This window comes from Argopecten irradians, chromosome 2 (genome assembly GCF_041381155.1).
Source record: "Argopecten irradians isolate NY chromosome 2, Ai_NY, whole genome shotgun sequence".
Taxonomy (NCBI): Eukaryota; Metazoa; Mollusca; class Bivalvia; order Pectinida; family Pectinidae; genus Argopecten; species Argopecten irradians.
Window position 1 is genome coordinate 8452250 of NC_091135.1, and position 21043 is coordinate 8473292.

The 21043-nt window shown below is 35.1% G+C and overlaps 1 protein-coding gene across 3 annotated transcripts in view; it reads right to left on the reverse strand.

Annotated features, from left to right (window-relative positions):
- LOC138314343 (secretin receptor-like) overlaps nt 1-11394 on the reverse strand; it is a 92081-nt gene extending 80687 nt beyond the window's left edge. Inside the window, exon 1 of one of the 3 annotated variants that reach the window (XR_011207360.1) lies at nt 10879-11394. The gene's annotated coding sequence lies outside the window, so the exon portion shown is untranslated. The remainder of the gene's footprint in view (nt 1-10878) is intronic. The other 2 variants (XM_069254638.1, XM_069254637.1) reach the window with 2 other exon arrangements.
- Between the last annotated feature and the right edge of the window lie 9649 nt (nt 11395-21043).

A 21043-nucleotide genomic window follows, 5' to 3' on the forward strand; every position in this document is an offset into this window, starting at 1 on the left:
TCCATAGGAAGATAGTTTAAATTACTTATATTTATATGATTAACTTACTTTGGGTATCTCTGCATTAACATTATTTAAATTAGGCCAAGAAAACCGACGACGATTCATTACACACGGTGGAACAGCCATTTTGACGATGATCTGTTGATGTTACCAAGTGAATATTAGTGACGTCATAAATGGTCACGTTTTGAGGGTCCATTTAACGCCAATAAACTTAGATAGTATATATACTCGCAGTGGCAAATAAATGTATATATTCAAGATTAGAACCGCGCGATGTAAAATATTAATTTAACAAGAGTGCCAGGACGACAAAATTGGGATTAAAATACAATAAGCAGTTTTCTATGGAGCAATGATTTTGACGATGACTGAACCAGAGTTTTACACTTTCCGCGCAACTAACCATGAATGTTTACGTTTTTACCATTATCCCGTTGTTGTCTTATGAATTATTGCGTACATAACCAGTTTTCGATTCGTGGAATAAATAAAAACAGACCTTGGTGAGTTATTAGTTATGACAGTAGCGAACGATTACTTCAAAACTTACAAGATAACGCCATTTGATGGAAAACCGGTCGTTTTTCATGATATCACCAAAATGTATTTGTTTAGTTCTCGTTCGGTTTACAATTGATTTTAAATTATTCGAAATTAGTTTGACATTGACAGACAAAATAAACTGTATGCAATTATCCATTATTACGGTGAAAAATATTCTTCAACATTATAATTTGTCTGGTAAAATAGAGATGTAGTGATAGCCAATCCCTATTCACTGCTTCGTGCAAATAAACAAAATCACTATTGAGGATTATATGTGTATAGATGTTTACTGTTAAACAGCCATAATGCTTGATTTAGATTTCAGCATAAAAATAGTAATACTGATTACTTGATCTGAAATAAATGTTAAAAAAGCTCCACCAACGACAGAGAATAAACAATACCCATGATTGGAACAATAACTGATGTTGATATGTGTCTTTACAGAGAAATACACATAAAATAATTTCTTTTTGCTTTTTGTACATCTGCATCTGTAATTCCATTTAGGACATAGTGCTTTGATTTTTTTTCTTGACGAAATTAATTATTCTTAGTTTGTTCATTTTTAATCAAAACAAGAAATTCAATGGTGGTAATTGTGTAAAGTAAGTCACTTTTGTAACTTAAGAAAATACTAATTCGTCTCCTCCTATTTTTTATATGGGTAAAACTACAATTCGCCAGCGGCGAATTATCTTTAAATTAATTCGAATATACGGTGTTTCAATAGAAAACAATTTGATGAATTAGAGCTTGAAATGCAATAGCAGATGATATGGGTAACTAAATTTAAAATGTAGAAAGCGACATACAGTTTCTATCGACTCAAAACATCCTAATTTCAGATTTTCACGAAGTAGAAAGTACACAGTCTTTTTGCAAAAAATATTTGTGGATATTTCTCTAGGTTCTTTTATTTAATTCCTTTCTATTCTAAATAATGTCTCCCTTCACACCACCTCAAATCTAGGTTTCTGTTCAACGTTCGCCCCTGTGGGGAAGGCTTTGAGTTCTGTCCCCTGGCCGCGACACATCATAGTCTAGTTGTTTCAACTACAGCTATAGCGCTCAGCATACCGGGAGTGGGGCGACAAAAAAGGATAATAAGGACTTTATTACAGGAAGACACAACACGAACATACTGCTGCAGTTTAAAACACGCACCGCACTGTTCACATACGGCATACTTAAATGGCTGGCTTTTAATAGGACAATACTTGAATTTAACAAATAAACAAACCTTGGCTGTTGGTTTACAATGTGTCATGGGAGGCTGCTGTATATTCGCGGCGTGTCTATTTGGAATATACACAGGTCAGAGACACCGCACAGATCGTTACACTATACTGACAACGAGTGCTCTCCCTTTATGATGAGTGACAAGCAGGATCAGAAACAATCATTCTGATAGAATATAGTTGGAGAAACCCCATAACCATCATTATATATATATGATATATTATCGCAATTGCTGGTATATTTACCAGTCTATTAACGCGGTAGATTCTGTTTCTTCTTAGTGCTCAGAATTATTGGTTCGCCCGTTCTCTGTATAATGTGACCGGGTGGGGTGTGTTGCTTGAAGTGTTCGTCGGCATGCTTCAATGATATAACACTACAAAAAAGGCAATAGCTCCACTATACAAACATAACATGAATATACCTCAATCTCTCAAAACACGCACCATGCATTTCATACATACCACACACATACATAAGAGGCCGTCCTTACATGAGCCTTAAAGCAAACAAACAATGTTTAGCACGCAGTCTTGTTGTTTGTAAAACCGAAGATTATGGATGTGCGTGATAGCAGCTGCGTAAATCTTAATTTTTATATACAATATTTTATAAGACGGACGTTGCATTTGATATTAATATAAAGAAAATATCAATAAAAGTTGAACTGGGATCTGATGATCATTAATAACTTTTCATAGACACGTGTCTTAACCGTTGTTATAAAGATTTAGATACTCGTAGGTACTCGGGTTTGCAAGGGATAACTGATTAGACATGAAATAAGCAACGTCTACGGATATTCATCTAATGGATGCTGTTTATGGTGCGAACACCAAATTTAATATGAGCTGCGATTCAAAATTCCTACTTTCAGAACTTGAATAATTTTACAAAGAATTTTTGTTCGCGATAGGAATATCCATTTCAATTACAGAATCAAGCAGCAAAATTAATGATATCCTATGTGCATGAGGATATCACGACGGGTTTGCGCGTCGTCAGTATATTGTGACTGGATAGGTCGTGGTTGTCCACTGTCTCAGCTTCCGTCATTGAGATATCTATACAAAGATGGCAAGAGTTCAGAAATAACAAATACAAAATCCCAACACATACAGCATGCATGGGAGGCCATCCTTAAATGGCCATGGCTATTGAGACTATGTGCTTTGATTCACCATCTACCAAATGAGGATAGACAGAAATGTTTGTCTCTTTGGAAGATATTGGTATCGTCATTTTTGAGAAAAGAGTAAGAATCCATAGACATGTAGTTGAAAACTAATATTGAACAATGACTTTGTAAATAATTATCCAATAAGGTTATACGCACCGCTCAAAAGCATATTTTTTCGGAATATCTTATTAATGTTAACATTGCAAAATGTGTACGAAAATGAATTAGAAATAAAATAATGATTCGTTTTTATCAGTTATTAAAAATCATTTGTCTGACATTAGCCTATGACTTACCTGCTTATGTGTGTCCATTGAAACTCCGCTACACCATTGTTTATAACAATAAAATGTATACCTGGTATTTATTATAGTTACTGTGTCAACAAATGTAATATCTCAAGGCTCTGGCACTAAGTGTTTTTATATTATATTTTATCTGGCCTTGACATTTAACAGAAACATGTGTGTATCAAGCAACCTAATATAAACACACGAAGAATAGATAATAGCCCAGTGATGTACATATTGCGTCCTGCGTATTGTATCACCGAGGTTCTTCATTACAGTCGGATACTGTAAACGTGCTTAGCGGTGGTTTTATTTTAGCGGTTTTTTTCGCGCTTATTCATAGACAATGCTAAAGTTTGTAACAGGATATTTCCAGTATTGAACCACTGAATTACGCTACTAAATCATTTTTTTGCATTTGCGCTCAAATATGTATGTTTGCAGTATATTAAAGAAATTCTATGACAAAGTAACTAGTGAAGAACGCATTATCAATGCTTCATCATAGAATTCATATATCTTTACATTAAAATGTTTTGCGCGATATATATTTTTGTTTAAGAATATAATTAATCGAAATATAAGGGGTCTCTTGTAACATTGTGACTTTTTATTAGGTCACATGGGACGAAGACCAACTCTAATCGCCTTGTGTCCGTCGTCCGGTCGTAAACAATTTACATTTTCGACTTCTTCTCAAAAACTGTTGAAGCAATTTCAATGAAATTTTGAACAAACCTTCTAAAGCATAAAGCCAAACAAAATGATGAGTTATATGACCCCCGTCCCCAGGGGGCTGTGGGAAGGGCCAAAAGGGTTAAATTTGAGTAAAATTTCAAAAATTTTCTTTCTTCTCCACTCAAAGATGTGGTAGAATCAAATACTCTACATATATAGAAAGGTCTGAAGGCCCCCTACAAAAATTGTAAATTATATGACACTGGAGTCTCAGGTTTCTCTCTGGAGAAGGATTTACGTTTACTATAGTTTATATAGTGAAAACACATTTTGGAGCATTATTTGGTAATTAATAGTAGAAAATTAGTCAAATGTTATCAGAATTATCCCTATGAGATGGGCATTGAATTCTATTAACAAATTTGCCATGACTGACCCCCAGGGGCCTTAGGGGCGGGGCCAAAAGCGGGCAAATTGGCTAAAACTGTAATAATCTTCTTTTGCAATTCTGGAACTGGTAGAATCAAATATTCTTTATAGATTGAAAGGTCTTTAGGTCTTTACAAAAATTGTGAATTATATGACCCTGGGGTCCCATGTTTCCCCCTGGGTCAAGTCAATTTTACTATAGTTTATATAGGAAAACACATTTACGAACGTTATGTGCTTATTTGCCATAAGAAATTTGTCTGGGATAGAATTTTTAGCCTTAGATAACATTTAATCGTCGTATCCATATTGGTCATGGCCGATCCCAAGTGGCCTTAGGGGCGGGGCCAAAATGGGTCAAATAGGCTAAAACTTCTTCTGAATTCACAGATTTGATGGAACCAAATACTCTTAAAAGATTGGAAGGTCTTTAGGTCCTGTACAAAAATTGTGAATTTCTTTGCCCTGGGATCTCAGATTTTGGCCTGGGAAGGGAGTCAAATTTACTATAGTTTATATAGGAAAAACAAATTTATGAACATTATTTGCTTATTTTTAATAGGAAATGAGTCAAACTGGGTTAGAATTATTAGCCTGAAATAGTATTTTACCACCTTATCCATATTGGTGCTGGCTGACCCTCAGGGACCAGAGTGGTGGGGCCAAAATGGCTAAAACTTCAAAACATCTTCTTCTGAATTCACAGGTTTGATGGAACCTAAAACTCTTCATAGATTAAAAAGTGAAATTTATAAAATCACTGACACTGACTGACTTATAGTTTGGTTTTTGTTGTTTAATGTCGGCGAAGCAAATTAGAATTTTAAGCATAAGGTTTGGTAACATAATACACTAACTACCAAAATGAAAAGCAAAAAATAAAAATTCTACTTCATAAATACTTTTTACAAATTTGAACCAACTTTGCAATGCTCTTTCTGTATCAGCACTCAGGTGACCGTCAAGGCCTCGTGGGCCTCTTGTATGTCTCCTTATCAATCACAATGCAACACAAAAATATAGAATCCAGTGAATTTTCGAAATACGTTATAGGTCATTGTGTCAGCCTATTTCAGTAATTCTGGATTCAGATAGGTTCTGATACTTAATTAAGAAATTCCGGAGTTGGTTCCGAGTATTAGTCTCGCCACCTATTATGGGATTGTGACCATGGACGCTAACTATGCGTTGTCACAGCGAGCATACAATAGAATCGATACGTTAATGCATGTGCGTCTAAAGCATCGACAAAAACAATTTTAATTCATGGTTGAACAGATTGGTTGTAATTAAGACATAATAACAAAGCTACACATATGAATCTGACAAGCGTTTCACAATGTAAACAATCCAATGCGATACAGTAATAAAATCACAATGAGCAATATAAATATCAATTAAGTTTTAGCAGACACATTATGTAACTTTCAAGCTGACGTAAATCAAAATCAATGCGTCTTTAAGACACAAAGGTAGCATAGTCAGGAATCTCTAATATCGCTTATTTAATTAACTTCACTGCTGGTATGAAATTTTAATGGTCAGTCTGTGTTATACATCAAAATGTCACTGCAGAGCTAGGCTAAAATTATTGTACATCTGTGACATCCAATTGCCAAGACACAGGCAGACGACCGTGTTTAAAGTATGATTTTCTCACCTAGAGGAGGTTGGATGGCTGATTAGGTTGTCGGCAGTGTATTTCATGTGTGAACGTCTGTATGTGGACACCAAACAACCAACTCCACCTGGTCACACTATACTGACAACGGGCAAATGAGTGCAGAAATTTCACCTTTTTAGACTAGGTTAGTCTCTACCAGGGAAAGAATTATGAGTCTTCCTCACAGGGGCGTGAATCAAGCTCAAGGACAAAACTGAGGCGTTGTCAAATGAGATGTTAGTAAGTTTGCATGAAAAAGTTAAGATCCCAATCTAAGTACCATTTTACGAACATGCATTAGGGGCATCTGGTAAAAGTTTGACGCCTTACGTGCAGGTTCCACCTGGCGCTCAGCCAGAATATTTTGGGGCCGATATGCAATAAGCGCGACGTAGCATCCTTGGTACGTTGAAAATATGTAAGAGTTGAAGTGCCGCAATTAACAGATTTAATTTAAGGTCAATAGGTGAAAAAAAGATATTGCAAATATGATCTAAATTGTGTTTGAAATAATCATTTTTATTGCTCGTTAGCACCGTTTTTAAGGAATAGATGAGATATAAGAATAATGCGGAATAAATAGAGGATCTGTAGTGAGTTTCTTTCATATAAATTTTATGATAAAAGTTTAGAATTTTTTAAATGAAAAACAAAATCGAAACGAGTATCGTAAATCTAATATGAAGGGAAACGAACGATAAAATTATATTTATTACATGACTAATATTTGCCTTTGTTTCTTCCCGTTTGGAGTTTTCTCAACCGGTCATTTTGTGATTCGGACCGCATTACTAGAAAACAAAAGTCGGCCAAGTATCAATGCGCCGTGATTACTAGTGCCAATATAACCAGTTCATTTAAAGTAATAACCAAGTAAGTGTGAGCGTACTAGCACTATTATATTATTGCACTTGTCAAGTGTAGAGTCAGTGTACATCCGCTTTGCGCAGATTTCAACTCCGCACGCGATACCGGAAGTCAGTGTCTTATACGGTTTATTAGATTTCGCCATGATGTAGTGACAACAACCTCTCAAACACACACATATATAGATATACTTGTTAGCGATAATCTACTATACATTAACAACAGTGACATTACACAGTGCTAAACGCATTTGTTTTGTGTAAACTTCAAGCGGCATATCAAACTCTTGCATAGATCACGATATTCTAAGCATCTGATCGACTTTGGAAACTTTCGGAACAATGCAATGCAATTAAGGTCTATGCACTCAATAAAAGACAGTTACGAAACGGGTAACTTTTAGTACTGGCCACATATTGAATTTATTTTACATCAACTTATATCCTAGGTGCACGTTGCACTATCGCTTACAAAACTCTGAGACCACAGACCACGTTTGATGCAGATCTCATAAATATTTTTAAAAACAGAATATAAAAAGTATAAAAGCAACAGAATAAAAAACATACAATACCAGTCTGAGTGTCTGAGCTCTATATCTAACGTACCCAAGAAATGCGTTCAAGCAGGGCAGAGGAAAGTCACCACGTGCACAGAGACTAGACAGTGTTCTAGCGGACTACTATTTTGAACAGCGAAATAAGTTCATCGTTTGAATATCAATATGATAATAAACTCACTTCTATGTAACAAAGAACACACTTAACAAAGTTCAAAGTAATTTCACATTTAAAGTTCTGATGAAGTAAAGGAAAGTATTTATTACAATACACCTGGACGTAAACCATCTCCTTGCAATAGTCCCAAGCATAATTAGCGAAAGTGCTACGTACACATGTTGCCGAGGATGATTTCATACTAGAAATAAGTTTAGGAAGTAGTTAGCAAGCACTATTTCTAGTTTTTCTTATGTACTTCCGTATCAAACCGTTTCCTGTCAATGTGTGTTTGTTTGATTAACGTCATATTAACAGCCAGGGTCATGTAAGGACGGCCTCCCATGTATGCAGTGTGTAGCGTATGTAAAGTGCGGGGTGCGTGTTTTGGGAGACTGCGATATGTTCGTGTTGTGTCATCTTGTATAGTCGAACTGTTGCCCTTTTTATAGTGCTATATCACTGAAGCATGCCGTCGAAGACACTAAGCAACCCACCTCAACCGGTCACATTATACTGACAACGTGCGAACCAGTCGTCCCACTCCCGTTATGCTGAGCGCTGTGCAGGAGCAGAAACTACCACTTTTATAGACTATAGTGTGTCTCGGCCAGGGGACAGAACCCAGAGCCTTCCTCAGGGGCGAGCGCTCAACTCAAGGCCAAAAGTGAGGCGGTGCCAAGGGAAGCTTTAGGAAAGATAAATTCAGTTAGGAAGAAGAGAAAAGATAAGATCCTAACTTTAGTTACGATCATACAATAGGGGCAGCAGGTAAAATTCTAACGCCCTACCTGCAGGGCCACCTGCAAATGATTTATAGCGACGAATTGAATGCTAGAAATATGTTTGATATCTATCAATGTTTTAGCATATAATTGACTACACAAGCGATATTCTATATCGTGACGTTTTCGTGACGAAACATATTGACGTTTGACGCGAAAACACATTTCCCAACAGTCATTTACAGTTTTCGTCATGCAGGACTGCCAGACGCCATTTAGACATCGCTTTGAACCTTTACTGTTTTATTGAAGATATTCAAAGATGTTTCATCGATTATCATGTTTAAATCAATATCAGAAGGTGAGAATTGATACTGATTGCTGAATCTACATATTAGTATGGTGCCGTCTTACAATTCAGCATTTCATAGTAAAATATTTTAGTAAAAGGAAGGTAATTCTCCACAAGTAGAAAAAGTACTACCCATCTGAATCAACCAGATAGGTTATATTACACGTGACTAATAATTGAAAATTATGAAACGGCTTTATTAAATGGGAAAACACGGAAGTCATATAATAGAGCAGATTACCACTAATACTAGTGTATTAATTTGCCGCTATTCCATTGAATTGATTTAATTAAAGCAAACCGCAAAGGTGACTAGACTAGATATTACATTGATATTGTTGTTTTGTATACTTGTTACCTGTGAAAGTCTTTATGGGGAAAAACTATCTAAAAGACAAATGGCTTCTTGAATAAAGATAAAGCCCTTGATAGAATTTTGTCCAGGTCGTTGGTTGTCTTCAAAAGTGAAAATAAATTCCGACAGGTAATCATCCTTAGGTAACAAAGAGATGAATTTGAAAAAAAATAGATTGAAATAAAACATCAAAATTAAAATTGTGTTGCAAAGACATATTTTCAGGAAGTTTAAATGCAAAATAGCTATTATGTTTGGAGATGGAGCTGAAGGATTCAACCTTTTTTTCTAAGTGTTATACGAGAACCTTTACCTTATAGCCCAGTAACTAAATACTTTTCAGCTGATATAATTATATATGACAAAAGTCTAACATTGTTCTCCGTGTAAAAACATTTAACTGGTTGGTCTCTAAACGGGTTTATCGCAAGCGGAATGTACGAATTATGTGAGGTATCCTTTATCTTCGGCAGCATACTTTCGTGTTGTAGCAATATACGATACCCATAAGACTTCACAAATGGTCATCATACCAAAACAATGCGATATGTTCATATATACAAAGCCGTAAGTCTCATAAAAATAAATAATTATTTACTTCCATTGTCACCTTTTTTCATCAGAGTATTGTAAAAAAAAACGTGATTGTGTTAACTGCTTTTTAGCCGCTTCTTTTTTGTGTGTGACATTTAAAAAAATTAAATTTAGCCTTTTGGTAAAGCAATGATTGGAAAATAACATCCTTAACGATTGGTAATTGGAGCGTATCAATGACTCCACTGAAGTAGAACATGATAATATCTACAAAAGCAATCGTGCTGGCAGCACGTGAGCGATCATGATACATCCACGACTGAAATATATTGTTAAACAAAGCTGAAACTACATTTCGATAAAGTGACATTTCTATTTTACATCTAATTGATCTAGAGACCTACACTATCTAGAGACCTACACCTCTCGACAATAGAGTGAAACCAACACCAACCGGAAGCGTCCATTATCTTTGTTATAAGTCATATTTCAACGTGAAAGTGATATTGCGTCACGAAGGAACCAGCCAATCAAAAATATACCTTTGGAATCTCTTCTGAACAGTTTTAGTGATTTATGCGCTAAAATACAAGCACTACGATATTATAATTTATAAGTTATGCAAGTGACACGAGATATCAACTAAATGATGCTGAACATAGCTGTACCATGGTAGCTCAACACGTCTAAAAATAGCTTGTGCATCCAATCCGTCACCGACTTATTAACTATTATTATTAAATTAAAGACGAAGTTGCTGTTACTAGCAAATATATAACAATCAAACCCTATTACTAATGGAATTTAACAATCAACTAGTGAAATATTCATTCTAATCCGAGTTACTACCCATCATTTCACTCCGTCATTACTGACGAGATGAAAAGAAGGTGAGTAACTGATTGATCAGAATGTGGAATATACGGATATTTCACAAATTGTCAGCTGTCAATTAACCGCACGTGTACCGCACGTGACTTTTTTTCATTTTTGTACGGTCACATCGACGATGTGATAATAAAGTTAAAAATTACAATTATATACATTTTCTTTCCATTTCATATTATGATACATATTAATTAATCGTTATCATTTTGTAATGAAAGCAAATTGAAACAATACAGAATATTAAATATAAAATTACTTTTTAAAATGTTATGTTGTATTATTAAAAGTGTAGCGCCTGATAATAACTATTGGAGCCACTATCGCTTGTCGATATGACGCATTCAGATAGTGTAGACTACCATACATTAACCCTTATTAACCATAATTAGGTATATGTCCAGACTTACTGTCAAATGAGCCAATACAGATATCCACGTCCAGGTTTTGTAAACTTCTCATATGAAACACTTGTTTTGCATTTGCTTCCGAGGCATGTTGGTTTTCGAATGTGATATTCACTTTCGTTTAGATTGTTCAGTTGTTAATTGGTTTGAATATTAATACTGGAACAAATCTCACATATCCGCATGGGACTGTCATACATGAAGTCAATAAAATCCACGTTGACTTACACAAATACACAAAGCATTGGCTTCTTTATGAAGTATTGAGGATTGCTCAATAATATTTAGATAAAAGATTTTCCCTTTAAGAGGTAACAACACGCAGAAGAACTATGTGTATATATCCAGTCATTATTCGCCTAATACTTGTGTATGTCGCTGCCTAGGCGAGTATCGCAAACCGATAGCCGGCTAATTGAAATCATAATAAGAGTCAACTATTCCTTACGGCTAAACAGTTATAAAGCTATTACGCTTTCAGGATCCTGCGTTATTTAAACGATAACGTTGTCGATTGCCGCTTGACGAGTGAGGGAGACCAGAGTCGAACCGGTAAATCGTTTAGGAGCGATGGTGCAGAACATTTCCTTATCGATACTTATGCATACCATTGCTATTTTTACTTCATTACAAGATGTACTACGTAAAACAATGTATGCATGCTCGTTATTTCGGTCAGTTGGGTCAAGGAAGGGCAATTTGGAGAAGGTGAGTCAAGGAATCTGTGGATCGCATTATCGAGACGGGTTACATATCGTTAATCGGTCATGTGGGTTTAACAATGACATTCGAAAGGTGATTCACAAGAGGATAATGTAAAATAAAGAGCGAATATAGATTATTGGTTGATTTGTTCGTCGTACAATATTCATCGCGGATCCGTTAAGGTCGAGTTCCCGGAGATAATCAATGCTATTGCTACAACGTCTGTATGTCATGTGTAGCATAAAGATAACGTCTGTATGGATATGACCCGATTCAAACGGTTAATTTATCATGTGATGAAACAGATTACTTGCCTTATTGCCTTAGAAGGGTTGACCAATGACCTTAGAAGGGTTGACCATTTGTCCATGGTCCAGAACTAGTGCGATTGGACTTTACTTGTTTATCTATTGCAATATCCAGGTGTTAAGTATAACTTAAAATCAACACCACCGCTCCGCGTAAAATAACACTTTTATAGAGGAGTTGAACTAAAAATTAAAAAAACCACCTTAAAATAAATATATACTTGACGAGGTTTTCATAGATGATGAGCGATCTTTCAGATAACTGTAATTTCATTACACGTGTACGCCTGATAGACCAACTTAGATCGTTGTTATGTCAATATTTGCTTGCTTTTTGGCAAGGATATAATACCAAAGGCGTAAGATTCTCATCCTGTTTATTTTGTGATGTCAGTGATGAGGCTGGATCTGTTTTCATAAAGCTGGAAAACGCCTGTCAGTCGTTATCTGATGTGTAAAATTAACGTGATAACCGATATTTACTTAACAAAATGCCATTCATTTAGAACGGTAGACAAGTGATACTTAAGCACACCATACATACAACGTGCGACATTCCTTATAAATAATTCCCGACTACTTAAAGGACAATTATCATAACATAACGATAGCATTGCCACATCCCATCCAGCTTTCACATGGGACATTATCCACTTTGACAGGACTGTATTGCAGATAGTTAAAAGGTTGAACCTTTCTAACAAGGTACATAAAATACCTTTAAAAACGCTATGACTAAAGTTATCGCTGTCCTTGATACAATGCAAAATCGATTCTTTAATTAACTGTGATGTTCGTTTGTATCCATCTTAAATCAATAAACTTAATTATCTAAATATAAAGTTTGTATAGCTTCAATATACCGTAGTACAATGGACCCTACGACGAGCATTAACTTAGAATTACAGAACTTCTGGAAATATCCACAAAAACTAAGTAAGCATCAATTGTAAATGAAAATAAATTGAAGATTCAATCTTTTTAAACTTTTACATACATTTCCTCAGCCGATTATGTTATTTTGAATTGATATATTGTGTCATTTGCTATTACATTCAACATATCCCTATTCAATCGATACCAGACGCTCTTGTATTCTGTTTCCGGTTTAAATAACCGTTACGTAACCTCTTGTTACTATGTAATGTACTGCCCGGGTTAACATTTCCGGTTAAGGAATATTTGCTACAACATGCTTTTTGCAAACAGCGATTTTCACTTTTAATAGATTTTAATAAAACACGAATGAACAGACATGATAGGTTATTGTCTCTTTCTTACAATTTCTCATTAAAGAGAATGATCTAACTTATGTATGCCAGATAGTGGTTTATTATGATTGTCTCTAACATTCCTTTATGATTCACTTAAATACGATTATGACACACTTGTCAATGTAAATTGTGCTTCGTTTGATGATAAAACAAACAACTACAAATACCAATGATATTAATTCATGACAATAATGGAATTAAAAATCATATCTTTTATGGCGTGGACGATTGAATCAAATTGCAAATTACGGTGCAGCTGTCATATTTTACTATATATGCAATACATGTGTTTATAAATGTAAGAAACCACCTGGTTTGTTTATACCAGTTATACGTGCAGTAATAACTTTCTCCAGACAGTTTTGTATATTAAAACACGTAGATTGCTTTGAGAAGACATGCGCCATCGACAAAAATACGGTTTGATTTGGTTTGTTCGGTTGAACGTCCTATTACCAGGTAAGTAATATCCCCAGTGTACAATGTGTTGCATGTGTGGATTTTTTATTTTGGGAGGCAGCAGTATAATTGTGTAGATATGAAAGACGTGAAGCCATAAAACTAGATATATATTAGGACCTTATCATTTCTTAACTTACCGTCTCCTTCCTAACGTCTCCCTTGATACCATCTTACTTTTGGTCTTCTGTTAGCACTCGCGACTGTGAAGTATATGCATGCTCTGGGTTCTGCCCCATGGCCGAGACACACCAAAGGCTATAAAATGGTCGTTTTTGCTCCCGTTAAGGGAGTGGTACAACTGGCTCGTCCCTTGTGTCAGTATCATGTGATCCGGTGGAGTGTGTTGCATGGTACCTTCGGCGGCATGATTCAGTGATATGGTACTATAAAAAGGGCAAGAGCTCCACAATACAAGAAGTAATAACACGAATATACTGCAGTCTCCTATAGAGAGCAACCAACTAAATGATTTTAAATAGACCACAGTGTTAAACTTTGTTAAAATTTTGTACTGTATTATTAAAACAAATAAATATTAGTTAGGTATTGTGTTCTATAATTAAAGTCTAGGTTCTCGTATAACACTAGATAGAAAAAAAAAGTTTGGGTCCTTCTGTTCAAACTCCAACCAGGGTAGCTTTATTAAAATCAGGCGCATTTTGCACTAAAATATCCGGAAATTCTAATGTTTTTACCTATTCATTATCAAAATTGATATTTTGAACCTAAATCTCAATATGAATTTCCAAATTGATATCATGGTTATCTAGGAATAATTACCTGTCAGAAAACATTTTTAGTTTTGAAATTCATAATTAGCCAGCCAATCAGCGGCCGGGTTAAAATTCTATCCTGGGCTCAATCTTGTATACACAGGGGCCATTTCGAAGGTCTTTTTTTATTTAGTTGGTTGATCCCTAAATACGCACAACGCATTTCGTACACACAGCATAAATGGGAGGCCGTCCTTACAGGACCATAGCTGTTAATAGGACGTTAATTAATGAAACAAACAAACATGACTATAGTTGTTGATGGGACGTTCATTTATCAAACAAACAAATCTTGAATGCTCTCCCCTGTGCGGTAGGCTCTGGGTTATGTGCTCTGGCACCATAGTCTATAAAATGGTAGTTTCTGCTCTTGCTTAGCGCTCAGCATTAAGGGAGTGGGACGACTGGTACGCCCGTTGTCGGTGTAATGTGACCGAACTGGGTATATTTCTTGATCTGCGTCAGTGATATAGCACTATAAAAAGTTAACAGATCCACTCTACAAGAAGACACAACAAGAATAAACCACAGTCTCCCAAACACGCACCTCACACTTCAAACACGCAAAACACCTCATACATGGGAGGCCGTCCTTACATGACCCTTGCTGTTAATAGGAACTACACGTATATAGTATAATAACATTATGATGTTGACATAAGTTTGACTTGTGTCGTATTAGTTTATATCTTTACAATATGCCCTTTTGGTAGAACTTGTTACTGAAATAAATATAAAGTAGAAATGTCGAACAATATTGACAAATAGGTGGACCTAACTTTATCATGCTATGTACAGTATTCCATGTTACTGTGTAAGCTCCGATGTCATAGCTTGCAAGGGTAAAAATAATTGGAAAACATCAAAATGAAATAAGGATTTAGTTTACTGCTGAATAGAGGAATGTTTGAACTTTGGAACAAAACATGGCGAATCTCTTAAGATCTCTCTAGGGCACAGGTCATTATGATTAAGCGTACCTGATAGACAATGGGCTATACGTCACTACACATCTAATACGTATAAAAAGCAAATGCCAGATCAGGTTTGTACTAAATATATGATATCTATATAAAACTATTATTTAAAATTCTGTCTAAATTTCATTTGTTATTTGCTCCAAGGGACAGCGAGCCTAGACAAGTTGGCAATACTTAACTTGTCGGTATTATCTTGCTTATGTATACAAAATTATGTTTTCCTTTTTTGGACGATGAAAGAGACCAATTAAGTGATAAAAATATCGTTATCAAAGAACTCTGACAAAACATGAAATATTGGAATGACGAGTTATGGAAAAGACAAGATAATGTAATCGAAATATGGTTAGAGACAACGGCGGAAGATACCTAATTGCGCTATCTAATTTATGAAGTCACGTCTGTCGTAACCATAGAGATAACATCCCGTTACCAAACGCACCTGTTAGGGAAATGAAAATAATTCTAAGTGAAGCATTAATGTTGGTTTAAATGTTTTCCTTCATATTTCTCCTGCCGGTGAAACCGAAGGGAACTTAGTGTCTGTCTCCGTCTGTTTGTCTGTCCTATGTAGTTTTCCAGACGATAAAGTGAGAATGGATTGATGGATTTTGTTGAAACTTCATACAATCGTATCTTTGTAGTAACAGATTTGCATCAGCATTTTAACTGCAAAGGTCACTGTTACAAAAATGTAGGGTTTTTAGAGGATAGGTTTAGAAGGGTTTGATGAATTGTCTTAAAACGTCATACAATGGTAATCAATGAGGACACACAGTTTGAGATAAATTTTGGGGTTGAAACCTCAACTACAAAGGTCAGTGTAACTACAAATAGGTTATAAGGTAATTGTAAGAGCTTCAGGGATCCGGTAAGGTGAAATGCACTATTTCAGCAATACTCTCAGAATGTTTGTTTAATTTAATTTCTTTTTTAATTCTATTTCAAAGCCAGTCAAATAGTTTGATATACATATAACTTCATAATGAAGAATATAAGTTTGTTAGTAGATTAGTAATTGGTACGGATAATATAATTTGGTTTATGTAATTGAAACATCAGTCAGACCCTAGTTGATATCTCTACTTGAAAGTCGTTTCCAATTTTCTTTTTCACTGATTGATAAACCTTCCATGAATTTAATGTCTAATAATAACCGGTGATCCAATGATATACTAATTAATTATTACATAAGAAAGGAAAATACAACTGAACATTAAAGAAACTGATATTTTACATGTCACTGAAAATTATGTAAAAGCGACATTCTTTTGTTCTTTGCTAATCACTCTTCCTATATGCACGTCACTGACATCAGTAACAATGCATCTTCCGGGCTCGGAATGGTCTGAGGATTCTGTCACATCTCAACAAATGGTCATGATATCTTTATTGCGTTGATATTTCTATCAAACCTTGCGTGAAAACTGCCATACACCATTGACCAATTATCAAAATTACCAAAGGTCTAAATTTTCTATTTCAAACCACAAAGGTTTGATTAAGATAATTGCATTTTGTTACAAGAGGAAGAACTCTTTGTGTCATTGCGTTGGAGGTGTTTTTGTCTTTTAAATAATAATGAAGCAATCGACTATGACGAAAACGTGATACCAACATTCGAAGAGATCAGCTGACAAGGACATCGCTTATCTACAATGGCGTCAAGCCGTAACGTCTCGTTCTGTGCGTTATTACGTAATTTGTAAAAAAAAATGTTGATAACTAGAATAGTATAGAAGTCAGAAAGGCTATATTACTGATCCACCAAGGTACGCATGGAAACCCTATCGCTTGCAAGTCCCCGTCAAAATGCATTATACAAATTAAAATGTTTTAATAAAAATGATTAATTCCAAACAACAGTTTAGAAATGAACAAAATATTAATGAATGGTTTACGTTTAACTGACCATTGGCAAAAGACAACAGTCACAATATATAGTAGCGGCTAGCAACTAAGGCAATCCAATATCGTAGCCGGTAAGACCAATCCAATATCGTAGCCGGTAAGACTTGGGTAAATGAAGGAATTAGGTCTTGCTTTGTGACCTTTGCTACAGAACCGGATTGATTTCAATAACAGGAATGTAGAGTAGCAAATTAGAGGAAAGTATTTGCTGAACACATCGTAATTAAACCCCAATTAGTTTTTGCTTTATATAATCTGAAAAATATGTGTTTGGGGAAGGTTATGGTAGGTCTTGAACAAATTCATTTAATTTCAATGGGGTACAGTGGTAGCCATACATATACATGTATATAAAGCCAAGATATCGAATTTAATCTTTAAGTCAATCCGCCGCAGGACTGAAACAAAACGTCACTTATGGTAACCTAACTTCAGATATCCTTTCTTGTACACTTCTTAACAAACTACAAATCTGCCATTTTTTCATTTCAACAAATGTTATTGACATGATGTTGCAGTCAAAAAGGTCGAATAACAGGCAAAGCCTATCTAAATTCTCTTTCAAAGTTTTCTACACTATTTCCTTCTTCACGTACGATTTGACCTTATAACGCACCAATAAACCTCGTGACCTTTCACTATGATACCGGGCGAGGTAGTTCCGGTTACGTCATAACGTTTTAGATAACAATGCGTTAATGGAATAGGCCAGCTTGATAATGGTGTGTGTATTGAGGGACATAATCTGGTCAATTAGACATGTGCAGTGAAACTCCTGCAAGATTGGACGCTTGTAATCTACACCCGTTGTCATTTTCGTCGATTATACAAAATCGAATTACATTGGCAAGGCTAAAAGGAGATTAAGATCATTCCTGGTGGAATTGATTGCAAGAATGCAATTTAATTTATTTTGTCAGTTAAACTGTTAACGTCTAATGAAATTCACCAAAAGCATAAATGAGATTTTTCTAACTTATCATTATTCTCATATCTAGTTAGAAATTACATATTTTTACAATGGTATCAAAGTGGGAAACATCCTAAAAAGTCCATGCTCTATTTTCTCAAACGTTTTTAGTTCAATATTTGGTATTTAGATAGGGTCATTATGAATGTCATTTTGAATTAATGAATATTGTGACATGAAATTTGAATAAATATTTAGAAAACCGATTACTGACAGACATGGAGTCGTGGTCTCAATCGGATGATGTTTTGATTAATAATGATAAAGGCATGATAAATCATTATTAAGCACAGATCGTACGGAAGCGAAGAAATTGATAAAACGGAACTGTGCAGCGAACCCCGATACGGTGTCAGCACATTTAATAATGAGATCACATTATATTGCTGTGCGTCCTATTGGTTATGATTGGACACTAGCGAATGTGCAACTCAATTTGAAGCTCTCATTTCATTGCCTTCTTGTTTCGTTTCTTTGATACATTGTAACCAATGAAAATGCATAAATCTCCATAGAAATTCCACTTTGTGAAATCGAATTCAATACTCGTATTAATCTCTTTCGTTATCTAAGGATTGACCACTGCAGACCTGTATTTAATGAAAACAGATGTAAAGTCATTGATATTATTTTTATTCATAGCAATTTGTTCATTTAAATACACAAACGGCAACGCTGAATACGAAAGATGCCTATATGTAAAAAATAATATTCGATATTAAAGTACCGGTTGTGAAAGATGCTTCATCGCCGACAGAGCATACACGATACTCATCATTTTAACATTAATTTGTGTTTGATAATGTCTAATTAACACAAAAATAATATAAAATCATTTATGTATCCATGCTGTTCAGTAGAACGATAAAATATTTAAAAGTATATAAAATACGCATATTTTAGCGTTCTGCTGAACAGCGTGGATACATTTTATTTGTAGATCCGGCCTTCGGCTGCCACTTGCTGAAGGGTAAATTGTATAGTTTAATATGTGTCTACTTTTTCCCGCATTACTGTTCGCATCCTATTATGTAATCGTGTTCGTTTTGTATGTCTTGATAAAATAATCGCCTCGAAAATTTAACAATTACTTCCTTGATTGTATTGATGTAATACATATAAATGTGGTAAATCGTGTACATGTCGGTCTTTCTGAATGGCATCGCCATTTCATGTCTCGCCCTACCTTGGTTCAAGGGATTTTTCTGGAATTTAAATGCAGAAAACAATGATGCGATTGAAATGAGATGCTTAACTATATAAGGACCAGATGCCCGATCTTAACCTCAGCAAGTGCTCGTGCACACAAATCTTACAATGTAAAGCTGAAAATGCAAGTTAAACATATTTCGTGTTAGAATCATTATTTTAAAGGGACTATTCACTCAGGCTAATTCTTGTACATAACCAAGAACCAAATATGGCATAGATGTGGATAAATCCGGAGTACTTTGAGGAAAACCATTACGGTGAACTACGGTCGGTGCATGTCACTGGCCCCACGATAGTTATCTTATTTATGTACTTGGACATCTAGAATGCTTCAAACCATATCTACTCTGCAACTATGACCTCTTTTATTTTTGTTAGATTTTGTTAAAAAAAAGGATAGAATGATTTATTTTGTCTTTAAATTAAATCGAAAAAAAAACAAAATGAAATTTAGAAAAAAACATAGCTGTTACTTAATCTCTCTGCCTTACGGGCTAAGGCGATTTCAAAATCAATACATTTGCCTTGATCATATTGACTTTACAACTAGAAAGTAAGACAGTATAATGATAGATTGAACATCATCGTCCTTCTATAACTGGTCGTTTTCTAATTCCATGTTTCATCCGGTGCAATAGAAATCGCATTCGATACCTCTGTTTTTTCTGTTTCATTACGGACCTCAAATAATTTAAGACTTGCTGAAGAGAAACTTGATTTGGTACAAAAGAACGCTACTGCCTAAACCGTGTATATAGAAAAGATTGATTTCTGGCAAATTGTGGGTCGCCTTGTCTCTTTCAGTTTCAATTTATCGTACGAAACACGCAGGCGAGAATGCAAGAAAAACCAAGCAACGTTAAAGAAAAACAACAGATTTAATTTTGTTCGGAATTCGTGGTCATTGTGTCTAAAAGGTCTAATCGTCGGAAAGGTGTTTGGGACATTTCCTACGTGGATGCTAATTGTGTCCTATTCTTCAAGGCGCATACCACTGAAATGAGATCATGTAATGAACAGATTTGCCCGTGCCCGTAGGTCAATGGCGTTTGCTGCAAAAATGTATTACGTTTTTTGGCAAATCTTGCTGACATTGATTCGAAAAGACAAAACATCGTTTTGGTTTTAGCAATTTTCCTTTTACAGGTTCGGCTTTTAAATCGGAAACCTGTATCGCCGATCATTCACGTCACTGATAACATGCACCCTCAGGTATATTTCAAATGCTGATATCTGAACACTGTATTATTTTGTCTGATACATATATCTAACGACGAGTCATTGTCGCGAAAAAAATATGGAATGTGTTTACGCTGATTCACACAGTTTGCAAACACAATTTCTTTCATACCCCTATGAAGTTAAAACAAAAGTGACATCAATGCTTAATAACTATTTTGACACGAATTTACTGTTATTTATTTATCAAACTGTTCAATTGATGGTTAGCTCAATTATTAAAATTATATTTGTCTGCTTTATTTTCCGAATTGAAACGGTGAATGCTCAAAAACTGTTTAATGTCAAAACAAAGAAACCATGACATTCCAATATAAACACCTTACGAAGACAA